General features: G+C 37.9%; 1 pseudogene; it reads left to right on the top strand.

Annotated features, from left to right (window-relative positions):
- Positions 1-7,247: 7,247 nt before the first annotated feature.
- Positions 7,248-7,346, top strand: LOC145590326 (small nucleolar RNA R71; annotated as a pseudogene).
- Positions 7,347-14,268: the final 6,922 nt, after the last annotated feature.

The following is a 14,268-nucleotide window of genomic DNA, read 5'->3' on the forward strand; positions in this document are numbered from 1 at the left end:
GGACGGCTTTTATAACTTTTGCACTTATTTGTCCATGCCTTTTATTATAAAGGACGGCTTTTACTCATACTCATTTGCCATTATTCACAAAGAAATCATAACACAATCTTGCTTTCATAAAAACCAAAATTCCAACTTAACCACCACAAACTTCATCTCAAATGATCATATTGCTTCACAAAAATCAAGAAAGGTAGAAAATGAAACAAAAGGTCAAATAACTAAAGATGTGGCTTGAAAAGAAAGGATAAGGCTCAAATGGTTGCAAGAAGGCAAATGTAAACCCAAAACAAAAGAAAATAACAAAATATAGTAAAAATGAAAGATACCACCCCGAAAAATGTGCCTTTGTCCTTCCTAGATAGTTCGGTCTCGTGTTTGAGAATCATACATCGAGCTTTATTAGATTAGGTTTGCATAGTCAAGGATCCACGCCGCTCATACAAGGAATGGTGAAGGCTAGAAAAACAAGTAACCTCACATGGTTGTGGCAAAAACTCACCAATGGTGTCAAATCAACTATAAGAAGCAACTTCCAACATACCACAAACAAGTAGAATCCGGCTTCATGATCCTCCTAGTTCAAACCAACTACCCTAGCATACACTATCCTAGAGTCAACCGAACATAATCTCAAACCGTGCATACCTTTACAACCTAGGAAGAAAGTCATGCAAAAGACAAGTCCAATGTACAAGGTTCATCTCAAAAGAAAAGAAATGAAAAACAATGCCTCAAAATCACATCAAAAATAAGAAGAAAAATAAAAGAAAGTAAGATAAAAAAAAGATAAAATAAAAGAGAGTAAAAGAAAAGAAATGGAGACATAGGAAAGGAAAAAATAGGAGAAAAGCATGCAAAGGACTATAAAGCATGTTAAACACATAAAAATCCCAATCGACAAACAAGTGATCGATAGAAAACAAAGTCACCGATCCCAAACACATTACGTGTTAACAAGCATCCATCCTCGAACCATTCAACTTCTCCTAAACTAATTCTATTCTATGCAACCAAGGAAAATAAAGAGAAAAATAAGAAAGGTCTCACCGGGATTCCAAGCATAGCAAAAATAAACGAAGCAATAAGAAACCACCTCGTAGCATTCCATATCCATAAGCTCTTCAAGGAATCAAGTGAGAAAAAGAAATAAAAGAAACTATGAACAAAGAAAATGGTTAGTAACTTCAAAATAAATAAAAGAAAACAACAAAAAAGAAAATAAACAAAGCAAGAAGTATATACAACTAAAGGAAAGAAAAGCTAAACAACCAAAGAAAATAAAGAATAAAGGAAATAAAATCTAGACTAACTAAAGAACTACTCTAAATTACAAGTGTTGGATTTAAGGGATTTGGATTTAGGGGTTTGGATATAAGGGATCATCAACAACAACATGGCAAGCAAAACAACTCCACAAACAACAAACATCCAAAAAAATAGGGCAAACAAGCTAGCTACAAGAAAAGTAGCCTAGAGATCAAGAAAATGAGGAAACCAAAAAGAGGAATGAAAATAAACATGCAAGCAACTAAGATATGTACACAACAACAACAAGGTCACCGAGTAAGTTACTAGTTCCCCCAAGCTAGATAGAAAATACATCTCAACATCCCGATCAAAACAAAGCAAGTATCAAAAATATGAGGGATGGAGGTAAAAAGCATGAGAAGCTAAAGGGAACTAATAACTACTACCATCACCACCACCACTCCCACTTGGCCCGGCCCCATCGGGGTCTCTGTTGCGCTCGGGGTCATCGAAGGGATGAGGATAAGGCTCCCATCCTCCGGTGTACCCCTCGGGCCACCCATAATGCCCCTTGAAAAGATCGTGTTGCCAAGGAGCAAGAGGGGTGTAGGTATCGGGCAAAGTGAGCTCAAAAGGGTGGTTGGGATGGACATGGGGGTAGTTAGGATCCCCCCTATAGTCACTACCACCCGGAGCCTTGTAATCATAGTTACCATGCTCGTCCGGGTAATAGTGACGCTCGGTGTTGGGGTTAGGAGGCCCCGACCAATAAGGATGCCCAAACGAAGGTAGAGGACCTTGTTGGGGCGGGAAATACGGATAGTTAACCGGGGGAGTAATGTTCCCACGGTTAACTTCCGCGTCATAAAGTTGTTGTTGTTGTATAAACATACCTTGTTGCATCTCTTGAATACCTCTTATTTGGTCATAGAGGGCCCCAAAGTCTTGATCATACATGCCGTCTACGTGGACTTTTAATCCACTCATTTGCTCACTAAGAGCCTTCAAATCTTCATTGGCAAAAGCATGTTGCCCTTGCTCTTGTTCTTGCTCATGAGGAGCTTGTTGTTGTGGAGAAAAATGTTGTTGTTGTTGATGTTGTTGTTGTTGTTGATTTTGTTGTTCTTCCTCATCTTCTTCTTCTTCATCCTCCTCGGAATCAAAGTTGGGATGCCGGAAGGACCTTGGAACATGCCAAACATTGTTGGCAATCCTAGCCAAAGAAGTCTAGCTAGGGTTAGGCAAGAAGCACCAATGCTCGTTGCCCCTTAGCCACTCATATCTTCCTGCACTAAAACCCTTGGAGATAAATTGTTACATATCGAGGTAGATGGAATCTGCATCCCCGATCTCCTTACAAAATGGGAGATAATCATCGAGGCGAAGGTGAGTCAGAAGCCTAGTTACCATACCCCCACAAGGGATCTCTCCCGTCCTCCTTTTGCGAAGGTCCAAGCAATATTGGGCAAAGATGTAGCCCAAGTTCAACCGGCCCACAAAACTCCGGGCGAGTAGATAGCCAAAGGACTTTGAGCTCCAATTTACTCAATTTCCCCATCTCTTGCTTGGGGAACAAGACATAGCCCAATAAACGGTGTACAACCCTAAGACAAGGTTGGTACACGTCCGAGATCTTGGCCTTGTTGGCGATGAACTCACTACCACCGGAGATGTCTTCCCACCAAGAATCTTGATCATAGTCCGGGAAGATGAAGTGTTCAACGTTAATAATATCCCCATGGGGATCAAAATCCAAAGCGGCGTTGAACTCTTCTAAAGATTGGTCAAATATGTTGTTGAACAATTGGAACCGCACCCTATATACCCCTCCAATGGGTACAAGCTCCAAGGTAGCCAAGAATTCCAAGGTAGGCTCCTTGTAGGTGCGGTAGGCGTCGGCGATGAAAGTCCCCAATCTCAAATTCAAAAGCAATGACCGCACATCATTATCTATCCCCAACTTCAGCATATCGGATTGAAAGTAATGGCGGGTTTGTTTGAGGGTTCTTTCATCTTTCAGATTTTGATAAAAGGCTTTTTGTTTATCGGTGAAATTTTTCTTCTTTGGAAGAGAGGTAGGAGGTCGTGTTTGAGTGGAAGATGGGTTGGAAGTACTAGGCCTAGAAAGATGTACTAGGCCTAGTGGAGGTACTTGGGCGGGGAGGTTCCTCGATGCTAACATCGGTTTTTCGCTTTTTGGTGAGTTTCTTGAGGTATTTAGACATTGTGAGAAGTATAGAAGATCACCAACAAACAATCAAGTAGCAAACCAAAGAACCAAGAGCACCACACCCAAATTCACCACTTACTACCAATATCACCAAACTCCAATTTCACAATTCCCTTCAATCAAACCAATTCCAAACCAATCAACAATATCAATGAACCAAGAAAAATTCCTTTTCAATCAATCCAAGAGCAAACACAAAGCCAATACCGAAATCACCACTTACTACCAACTTTCCAAAATTTCAACTCACAAGAATTCAACCAAAATTGATGAAAATTGCTACAAAATCAACAAACAACACAATGTCATGCAAAATCAATCAACAAATATCACCAAATCACAACCAAAATCAAGAACAAGCATCAAAATTCACAAAATCAATACTACACTATTCATGCTCATACAAATTTGTAATTCATGCAAATTTATGATATAATTGGCAAAATTAAAGCAAGGATTAGTGATTATACCATAAAAGAAGCAAGATAAACCAATTTTGAGCAAGCAATTTGAACTCCACACAAAACCCCCAATTTTCGGTCACCAAGAGTAGGAGAGAGAGTGAGTGAAATTTGGGTCAAATTGTGAGAATTTGTAGTGTAGAAAGATTTGTGAGTGATTTTGAGTGAAAATGGAGTGATTTTGGTGAGGATTTGAGTGATTTTAGATGATGAATGAGAGGGTAGGAGATGCGCACAAGGAGGAGGGTTTGAAGGAGGTGTTCGTGAGGTTTGAGATGAGGAATGAAGGAAATGAAGGGAAAGAAGGAGGAAGAAGAAGATAATAGCACGTTCAGCATCTGTGCGGCCGCACAGCGCTGATGTGCGCCCGCACACGCAGGCTGTGCGCCCGCACATGCCTCGTTTGCGATCGCACATCCCTGTGCGTGCTCCTTCCTTCTTTTTTTTCCAAAAATTTGATACTTACTGCCTATTTGGGTGCGCACATGAATTATGATGGTGATGAGTAACAACATAGGCAGTAGCTAAAATCATTTTCAAAGTCCTCAAAGTTGAAAATTCATGTACACACCACAAAAATTCACTAAGTATCAATTTCCTCCATTATTCAAAATATGAATTTCCTATCTCACCTCTCTAAAAATTCTTACCCTTTTACCTCAAATTTCGACTAGAATCGAACAAAATATGAATTGTGCCATGAACACCTTCCATCCATCATGCATATTTGTTGAATTCAAATCCCGCAAACGGACACCCTAAAGATCCAAATAAGGGGAAAAGTAAAAGAAAAGACAAAGTAATAAAAGAAACAAAAATGAGAAAATTCAAAAATCAAAGAGAAAAGTTAGAAACTCCGGGTTGCCTCCCGGAAGCGCTTGCTTAAGGTCCTAAGCTCGACCCTTCCTCCTAATCATGGAGGATCAAAGAACACCACCCTCTTCAAGGTGGTTGATAGAGCAAATTCTTCTTCAACCTTTGGCAACTTCTCATTGTTGCTTGATGAAACTCTCACAAAGTTCTTTTCAAATTCTTCTTTTTCACTTCTCAACTTCTTCCTTTTTCTTGCCTTCTTTGAGTCACGGGCCTTTTTCTTCGGCTTGACTTCAACATCCTTAGTTATGGAAGCGTTCTCTTCCTCATGAGAATTAAGCTTGAACCAATTTGGAAAACCAATGTCTTTCTCATCCTTTGGCTTTTGAATCACAAATTCTTCTTCACTAACATCATTAATACTTGCACAAACATCATCAACAATCTCAAAAACATTGTTAGTAGAAGAATCAATCATGCACATACCATCAATGGAACGAGAAAGACTAGCACATGCAATATCTTGGACACAAGATAAAGACTCATGCATTGGTTTTAACTTAAAACTCTCTTCTAATTTCCCACACCTCAAAGTAATTTGACCTCCTTTGACATCTATTAAAGCTCCTGAGGTAGCTAAGAAAGGTCTCCCTAAGATGATTGGAATATGTTCATCCTCCTCAATCTCTAGAACAACAAAATCCACTGGAAAAACAAACTCTCCAATCCTTAAGGGGACATCATCAATTCTTCCCTTAGGAAACTTAATAGAACGGTCGGCCAATTGAAGTGTTATCTTGGATGGTTGAAGCTCACCAAGATCAAGCCGCTTGAAAACCGAGAAAGGCATAATGCTAACACTAGCACCAAGGTCACACAAAGCATTTTCAAAAACCATTTCCTTAATTTGACAAGGGATTGAAAAATTCCCCGGATCCTCCATCTTCCTTGGGAGTTCACCATGGATAAGAGCACTAAAGCACTTCCCTCCTTCCACCGAACTACCCTCATCAAAATCCTCTCTCTCTTTTAAGATCTCCTTAACAAACTTGGAGTACTTAGGCATGTCGGGAATTCGTTCGGTTGAGGGTGTAGAATCATGAACATCCTTAAAAGCTTCAAGGAACTTCCCAAATTGCTCATCCATTTTGAATCTCAAATATTTTTGGGGATATGGTAGATCGGGAAATCTCTCTATCTCATTCATCTTTTCACCAACATACTCTTCTCTTTTGTCAACCTCACAATAGATTTCCTTAGACTCAACCCTTTCCACTTCATTCTCCTTAGCACCACTCTCATCTCTTCCCTCTTTTGAACAAGAAACTCCCTCATCAAAATCATTTCCACCACTTGTAGCAATAGAGTACACGGGTTTCTTTGGTTCAACACCTTGGGAAGGCAAAGATGAAGGACTTGCAAAATCCTTAATAGTTCTTGCTAATTGAGTAATTTGAGTCTCAAGCATCTTATTGTGAGTCATCATCTCATTGAATTTCTTATCACTAACTGCCATATAGGTGTTAATGATCTTGGTTTGATTATCAATCAACTCTTCCAAGGTTGTCTTAGGAGAAGAAGGTTGTGAATAGGAATTTTCATTTTGAGTCTTTGGAACAAAACCGGGTGGGGGACCTCTTTGAGCATTCTTTTGAAAATTTCCCCTTCCTTGATTGTTCCAATTACTCCTATTTTGATTTAAACCATAACCTTGATTATGGTTACCACCACCATGATTATGGTTTCCATTACCTTGGTTATGATTTACATAACCTTGGTTTTGATTACCATAATTATGATTTTGATTACCATAGTTTTGGCTTTGATTTTGGCTACTATAACCTTGGTTATGGTTACCACGAGAACCTTGATTCCCTTGGTTCCTATAACCACCATTATCATTATAGTTGTCAAAATTGCCTTGGTTTTGGTAATTCCTATTCCATTGGCCTTTTTGATTATCAAACCTTTGAACATTGTTATTTGACACAAAATTAACATGTTCACACTCATTGTTGTCAAATTCATCAACACATTCATTAGGACAAACACTAGAGTCATGATCATACGATCCACATGCATCACAAAACAAGCAACCCAAAGGCATATTATGTGAAGAGGGAGGGGGTTGAGAGTTAGAAGGAGTACCTCTCCCCTTAAATTGGGAGGGAAAATTAGAAGCTTGAGAAGAGGTAGAAGTGCTCTCCAACTTAGCTTTGATTGCGGTGACCTCCTTTCCTAAGTTTGTCATTTGGGAGGAAAGGTTGTTGATTGCATTGAGATGGTCCACCGAATACAATGAAGATTGCTTGCTTGAAGAGTCTCTCTCCCCATCTTGCCAATCCCTATAATATGTCACCACGTCCTCAATGATGTCCACAACTTCTTCTTCGGTTTTGTTCATGATAGGGCCCCCGGCCCCTCCATCAAGGCATGACTTGCCTTGGGGACTTAAACCGCCATAGAAGATTTGGATCACTTGGTATGTGGGGATTCCGTGGTGAGGGCACTCCCTTTGATACTCTTTGAATCTCTCCCATGCTTCATAAAGGCTTTCATTCGGCCTTTGCTTGAACCCTTGAATCAAGGCTCTTGCCTCCGCCGTCTTCTTTTGGGGATAGAAACGGGACAAGAAAGCCTTTGTAACATCATCCCAAGTTCTCAAGGAGTTGGGCTTCACCTCCTTGTCTAGCCACTCCAAAGATCTTCCTAATAGAGAGAAAGGGAACAACTTGAGGCAGATGAATTCTTGAGAGACCCCATTGACTTTGATAGTGTTGCAATATTTTTCAAATTCTTTCAAATGGTTCAATGGGCTCTCATTCTTAGCCCCACTATATTGCCTTCTCTCAATCAAGGTGATCATTGCCGGCCGGATTTCAAAGTCATTTGCCGGGGTAGTAGGTGGAGCTATTCCACTCTCAAACCTATATGCCCCGGGCACTCCAAGCTCCTTCAACGCTATTCTAGGATTTTCACCCATTCCTTGTTCTTCTTGAATTTCTTCTTCACTTGAAGAGCTATAAGCCAAGGATCTATTATCCACTCTTCTTCTTGAAAGAGTCCTCTCAATTTCCGGATCAAGGGGAACAAGGGGACGATCACGGGTTCTATGCATGCAAAACTCACACAAAAATGTTAGTAGCACGGCTACAAGTGTAGCCTAGAGAAACAAAATCTTTTTTGTATTTTATCAAAATGAAATAGACTCAAAAACAACATACACTCAAGCACCATTCCCCGGCAACGGCGCCATTTTGATGGGACGGAGAACGGTAGGTCGTTGGTCTACCACCCCACCCTATCAAACAAAATTTGTAGCTTAACTAACCCCTATTTAGCGTAGTGGCAAGTCAAGGTCGAACCCAAGGGAATGGATATCAAGTGCACGAAGTCTAGATCAAGCTATTTCGGAATCAAAAAGGGGTTTGAGGTAGAAGTATAGCTAACTAGGTATGCAAACTTGTATTAAATCAATCTAAGACACTAGGGCAATGGATCCACATGCAATCATAATGGAAACGGTAATTTGGGAGGTCAAACCGACTAAGTCAAGCGATATGAAGGAAAATCATCATGTATCCAAAAGAGCATACTAAGGTGGTTCACCTAGAGGTCTAACTAGCGTCAACTACGCTAAACACTAACTAGGGAACGTCACAAAGCACCTCAATCGTGAAATTGCAAGTTCACTAATCAATGGTCCGTATCATAGCAAGCTTACAATGCAATCTAGTGTATTAATCAAAGATGGCCAAACCTCAATTAATCACACACATGCACATGAAATATCAACCAAATTTAATCATATCCTCAACTCCATCAATTATCCCCAAATTACACTATTCCATCATTCATACATGCTTCACCATCTCCCTAGCTAGAAAACTACTCACTAGCCATAGAAATGGAGATCAAAACTACAACATTCATCAAATTCATTATCAACATGCTTGAATTCAAAGATTAAACCAACAATCAATCAAAATCAATCAAAATTCAATCAATAACCAAATCAATCATCAACAATATGAAAAACTAATGAAATCAACTAAAATCAAACTTGTATTGAAATCAAGAAGAAAATCCTTACAAAACTTTGATCCAAAGATCAAACACAATGAGGAATCCTTGAGCAATCACCAAAAATCATGAGTTTCTCTCTCTAGTTCTTGAGTTTCTCTCTCTAAAATTCTCCCCCAAAAACTAACTATCAAAATCAATCTAATCTAAAACTTACCCCCCCCCCCCAAAAATAGGTAGAAACAACTATATATACAAAGGAGAGGTCGGCAATGACGCCCAAAAATAGACCCTCGTAAGTGCGGGCGCTCGAAGGAGTGTACCCAGGAATGTGCGCCCGCACAAACCTGATGTGCGGCCGCACACGACAGATGTGCGGCCGCACACTCCTTGAGTGCGCCCGCACATAGCTGCAGCTTCCTCCTTTCTTCCTTGCCCTTGCTCACGAGGTGCACGCATCCTAGATGATGATGATGGAGGACAAGGTAGGCAGCAACTTCCCTGAATTTCTTGAAGGAAATGAGCCATGAGGAAGGCATAAACAAGACTTTGAAGCATGCTCCTTGAACCTCTCATTGACTTGAAACTTCTTGCACAAGCTTTAGGCATGAAAATCAATGGAAAACTATAGAAAGGAAGCCCGGGAATTCTTGGACAATCAATTACCACCTACAAGCAAAAGATAAAAAGCAAGTAAAAGAGAAAAATAACAAGTAAACTAGAAAAAGACATGAAAAAGAGAAACTAACTACAAAAAGCATAAAATGAAGAAAACAAGAATAAAACTAAGGAAAACTAAAGAAAAGAGATATAAAATGAAATAAAAATCATCCAAAAAGGAACCAAATGAGTGCCAAAAATGTCACACATCATCAAGATCCTTATCAACATAAGTCTCTCGATTCATTCCAATCATTCTTCAAGATTCATTTTGTGGATCTCGATCCCCAATATGTACTCAACATCTCCTAGGTCTATCTTATAGAAACAACTTTCTAACCACTGCTTGACTGACTCAAGCATTGATATGTCATTTCATATGAACTACATGACCAAGAAGACCAATTTCTCCCACTAAACATCTTGTCTCTACAAGATTCCTTTTCGTTCTTCAAGGAAATCAAACTGTTTGATTGCCTAATTGAAACGAATGTTTTAACTCTCTGATGCTTACTTCAATCAATAAATGAATTTCTGATGTTTGCAAAACTTTCTAAGATTTCTGGATTTCAAAATTCTTAGGTTGTATCATATACATATCCTTTATCAAGAATATTTCTAGAAGGTGATTTTGATATCCATAACTAGAATAATCCGAATAGGCTTACGCATCTAATAGGTTTGACCCTATTTGTAAGACTATCATGGACTAATACATCTTTACAGACATGGAGTCCATACTGGATTTCTTGGCTTTAAGCCATTTCTTGAGTTGGCATTTATCCAAAGCTTGCTTATAGGGCATGGGTTCTAACCATTCTAATAGGAAAATTTTAGAATCCACCTTTTCTCAAGATTTCAACAAACTGTTTGTTTTGATCCCAAGTAACCTACAACAGGTATGAGCAACAATAGAATTATTCTCTTCAACTCTTTGAAGCCTTTCATTCAAGTGGGACGATAGAAGCCTTGCTAGTGGAATTAGCTTGCTTCGACACATGGTTTATCAAATTAGCTGATTTCATATGCCTTCATCTCTGATGTAGTGTTATCCACATCCATTTGTTCCTCGTCTCGAATCTCATCGAGATCTAAATGTACTCCCTCTTGGCTTTGTAGGAAGAGATTTCTTTCTATAAAGACATTATCGCGAGCAACAAACACTTTATTTCTGCGCGATTGTAGGAATAATACCTCTTAGTTTCCATGAGAAAACTCATGAAGAACTATTTGTTTGATTTAGGATGCATTATGTCATCTTTGTAAACATTTTACATTGATTTCATAACCCTTAATCCTGTTTAGAAAAGATAACTTTTTTAGAACATTTCCAAAACATAACTCTTATGACATCTTTTCTATTGCTTTGGTTAAGTTTTATGTTTAGTATATTCGCAATTGTTGTTGTAAATGCATATCCTCAAAACGATATTTATAAATCATTAAAGCTAATCTAGGATCGAACCATGGCAAGCAAAGTTTGATTCCTTCTTTCAACATACACTTTAAATGTAATGTTTCTGGATTGTGAACTAATTCAACAATTCCCTTTTAGATGATCATTTACTTTTTGAGTTAAATATTTATCACAACAATCATATTGTGGTGTTAAATTGCTTATCTCAAACTGATTTTACATTTCATTTTGGAATTTTGAACATTTCAATGATTCCATGCTTTACTTCATTAAGTAATTATCGATATATTTACTTAAATCGTTAGTAAAAGCAATGAAATAGTTAAATCTCTTTGCTGATTCTCGAACTTATGGTCCACACACATCATATGTTTGTGTTCCAAAAGGTCATTAGCTCCTTTACCCTTTCAACTAAAAGGCAACTTGGTCATTTCACCTTATCAAGCATGACTTCTAATTCTCAAGTGATTCATAATCATATAAGAATAAGAGTCCACCTAATATAACTTTGGATGTGCAAAATGGTTTATGTGACCTAATCTTACTTTGTTATAAGTAAGTCTACTTTAAATCATCTAATTTTTCTTTTGTGATCTACTTATATCAATGTCATAAAACAAATTTAACTTGTATCTAGCAAAATGAAAACAATTTATTACCTTGGTCATGGATCAACACTTTTCCAGGCAAAGTAAAAACAAATCAGTATTCAAACTAACACTGAAAATTGTCTCATCAAAAATTGGAAGTTGTTCTAAAATCATGATAAATATTAAAACTATGAAGCTATCTCTGGCCACTCGAACATTTCTAGTGCACCTTCAAGCTCCATTTCCATGCTAGTCTCACTTCTTTGCAGCTTCTGCACAACATTAATAATGTTAAGCACTGCAAATTGGTATCATATACCTAAGTGAAAGTTAAAATGTTTATAACATCATACCTGAGGTTGATGCTCCATTCTTCTTGAGGAAGTCAAGGTATTTCTGGCAATTGTGTTTCCAATGCCCCTTCTTCTTGCAGTAAAAGCATTCACTTTCACTTGCAGCTTTGGGTTTTGGATTCGCCTTAGGCTTCTCAGGAGCCTTGGCAACTTGCTTACCCTTGCTCTTGGCACAAGCCTTTTACCCCTTTTTCTTGAACCCCTTTCCCTTTTGAATCATAAGAACTTCTTTCTTAGGTTCCTTAGGGATTTGCTTTTCAGCACTAACCAGCATTGCGTGCAATTGATTCATAGTCTTCGAAGTCGCAGTCATGTTAAAGTTCATAATAAACCGGTTAAAACTTTCTGGAAGTGAGTGGAGAATGATGTATGTTGCCATCTGATCACTGTATGGGTGCCCTAGTTTCTCCATACTTTGAATAAGGCCGATCATTTTGAAAACATGATCATGAACTGTGGCACGCTTCTCCATCCTACAATCCAGAATCTCCCTATAGAGCTCGTACCTTTCGACTCTAGCTTGTTTCTTAAACAAAGCTTTGAGTTCTTGCATGATTGTGTACGCATCCTGATCCTCAAAACTCTATTGAAGAGTAGGTTCCATGGTAGCAATCATCAAGCAAGTGATAGGCACAGCTCTATCATGAGCTTCCTTGTGCCTCTTGACTTCTGCCGTAGTTGCAGTTTCTGGCAGAGGTCCTGGCAATGGGGTGTAAATGACATCCTCTCTATCTTCAGATTTCAGAACGAGTCTTAGCATTCTTTCCCAAGTGGAAAAGTTTTCTCCTGTCAACCTATCCTTCTCAAGGAATGGTCGAAGATTGTAAATATTGTTGTCATTGTGATTACGGCTACCCATCTATGTCAAAATAAGGCAAAGTTTAATAATTATGTTTAATTCAACATTAAAGTACCATAAACGATTAAATTGGTAACTTTAAAGCACTTTATTCAACATTAATTGATCGTAATTGAATTTTAAGTGATTCCAAGATCCTTTATTTGTGTAATGGTTGACCGGACTGAGGCCCTACCATCAAGCATTACATTTTTAAGGTGAGTAAACTCTTTACTGATTACAACTCTTGTAACTCTTGGTTGAATAATTAACCATCACATGCTTAATTATTACCCTTTGCTTCAAGGTTCTAAACGCTTTAGGTAACCTTGTTGAGCATAACCAATTAATTATGTAGAACGTGATCTACCCCAAATTACCCAAGATAACAAGTGACACTCTGCTGAGGCCGACCCATCACTCACGATCGAAGGATTGTTGGGTATCTAATTGGAAAAGCAATCTCAATATTACTGGGACCTAGATTCATTTATGTTGTGATTATTTAGCGAACTCTAGCGCATCATCAATCAACATAAATAAAATCTAACATGCATAATCTACTAATGCAATAAAACATGACACAATATGGCCCCTTAGTCCTAAGAAAACTAGAAATGAAAAGCTCCCACTTGAATCATTTTGGATCTCCATCCACCTTGCTCCTTTGGGCCTTCACTTCATGAGCTTCTATGGACTAACACTATTTAAATAACTAATCTATTTGCTTTAAATTAAAGTTACAAAAATACTTAACGGTACGAAGACCGTATTTAGATTACAAAAATATATCACGATGCGCAGATCGTATTTTAGAATCTATGGGCCATACTAGTCTATATATAGCAACATAATATCATATATTATAAAAGTGCCATATAATAAATCACTCAACATGCTTGTCTAAACTACAACATCGAATGGTTCATAATTAAGGAAACGCATTTCCTAAAATATCATATATTTTAAATCATAATTAGATAATATCATATATTATTCATGACCAATCATAAAATATCATATATTTTAATTTAGGCATGATATAGAATCAAATCTTATTTTAATCTAGAAAGATAAATCATATTTAATCTTCCATGATTATCCTAGCAACTTTAGGAGATTCTATCCTAATTATTAGCCAATCTAATAATTTTAAAATCAATTATCCTAATATAATTATGGAATAATCACATTATTTAAATCAATTATTACCCTTTTGGAATATGCTCAGAATATCCTAATCAATCTTATCCAAAATTAACCACTTTAATCATGGATAATTACTAATTTAACAACTTTAAATATGGATAATATCAAATATAACAACTTTTGCAAGATTTGATTTTATCCTAAAATAAAAGATTTTATCCAAAATAAAAGATCATATTTTCAAAATATTTTATTTTATCCCAAAATAAATCATATTTATCTTGAAATATTTTTAAAAATAAAATAATTTTAATATTTTTTTTTTGAAAAAGCCGTATTGTACGGCTGCTGACCACCGTGGTTGGCTAGCCGGAGCTAGCCACTGCCGCAAGGCAGCAGCACCCATAGCAGTGGCAACCATGGCAGCAGCGTGCAACGCTTGCACAGTTGTTGCCCCAGTCACCAGGACCGCCGCCCTCCCCT

This window comes from Chenopodium album, chromosome 17 (assembly GCF_948465745.1).
Source record: "Chenopodium album chromosome 17, dcCheAlbu1.1, whole genome shotgun sequence".
Classification (NCBI taxonomy): Eukaryota; Viridiplantae; Streptophyta; class Magnoliopsida; order Caryophyllales; family Amaranthaceae; genus Chenopodium; species Chenopodium album.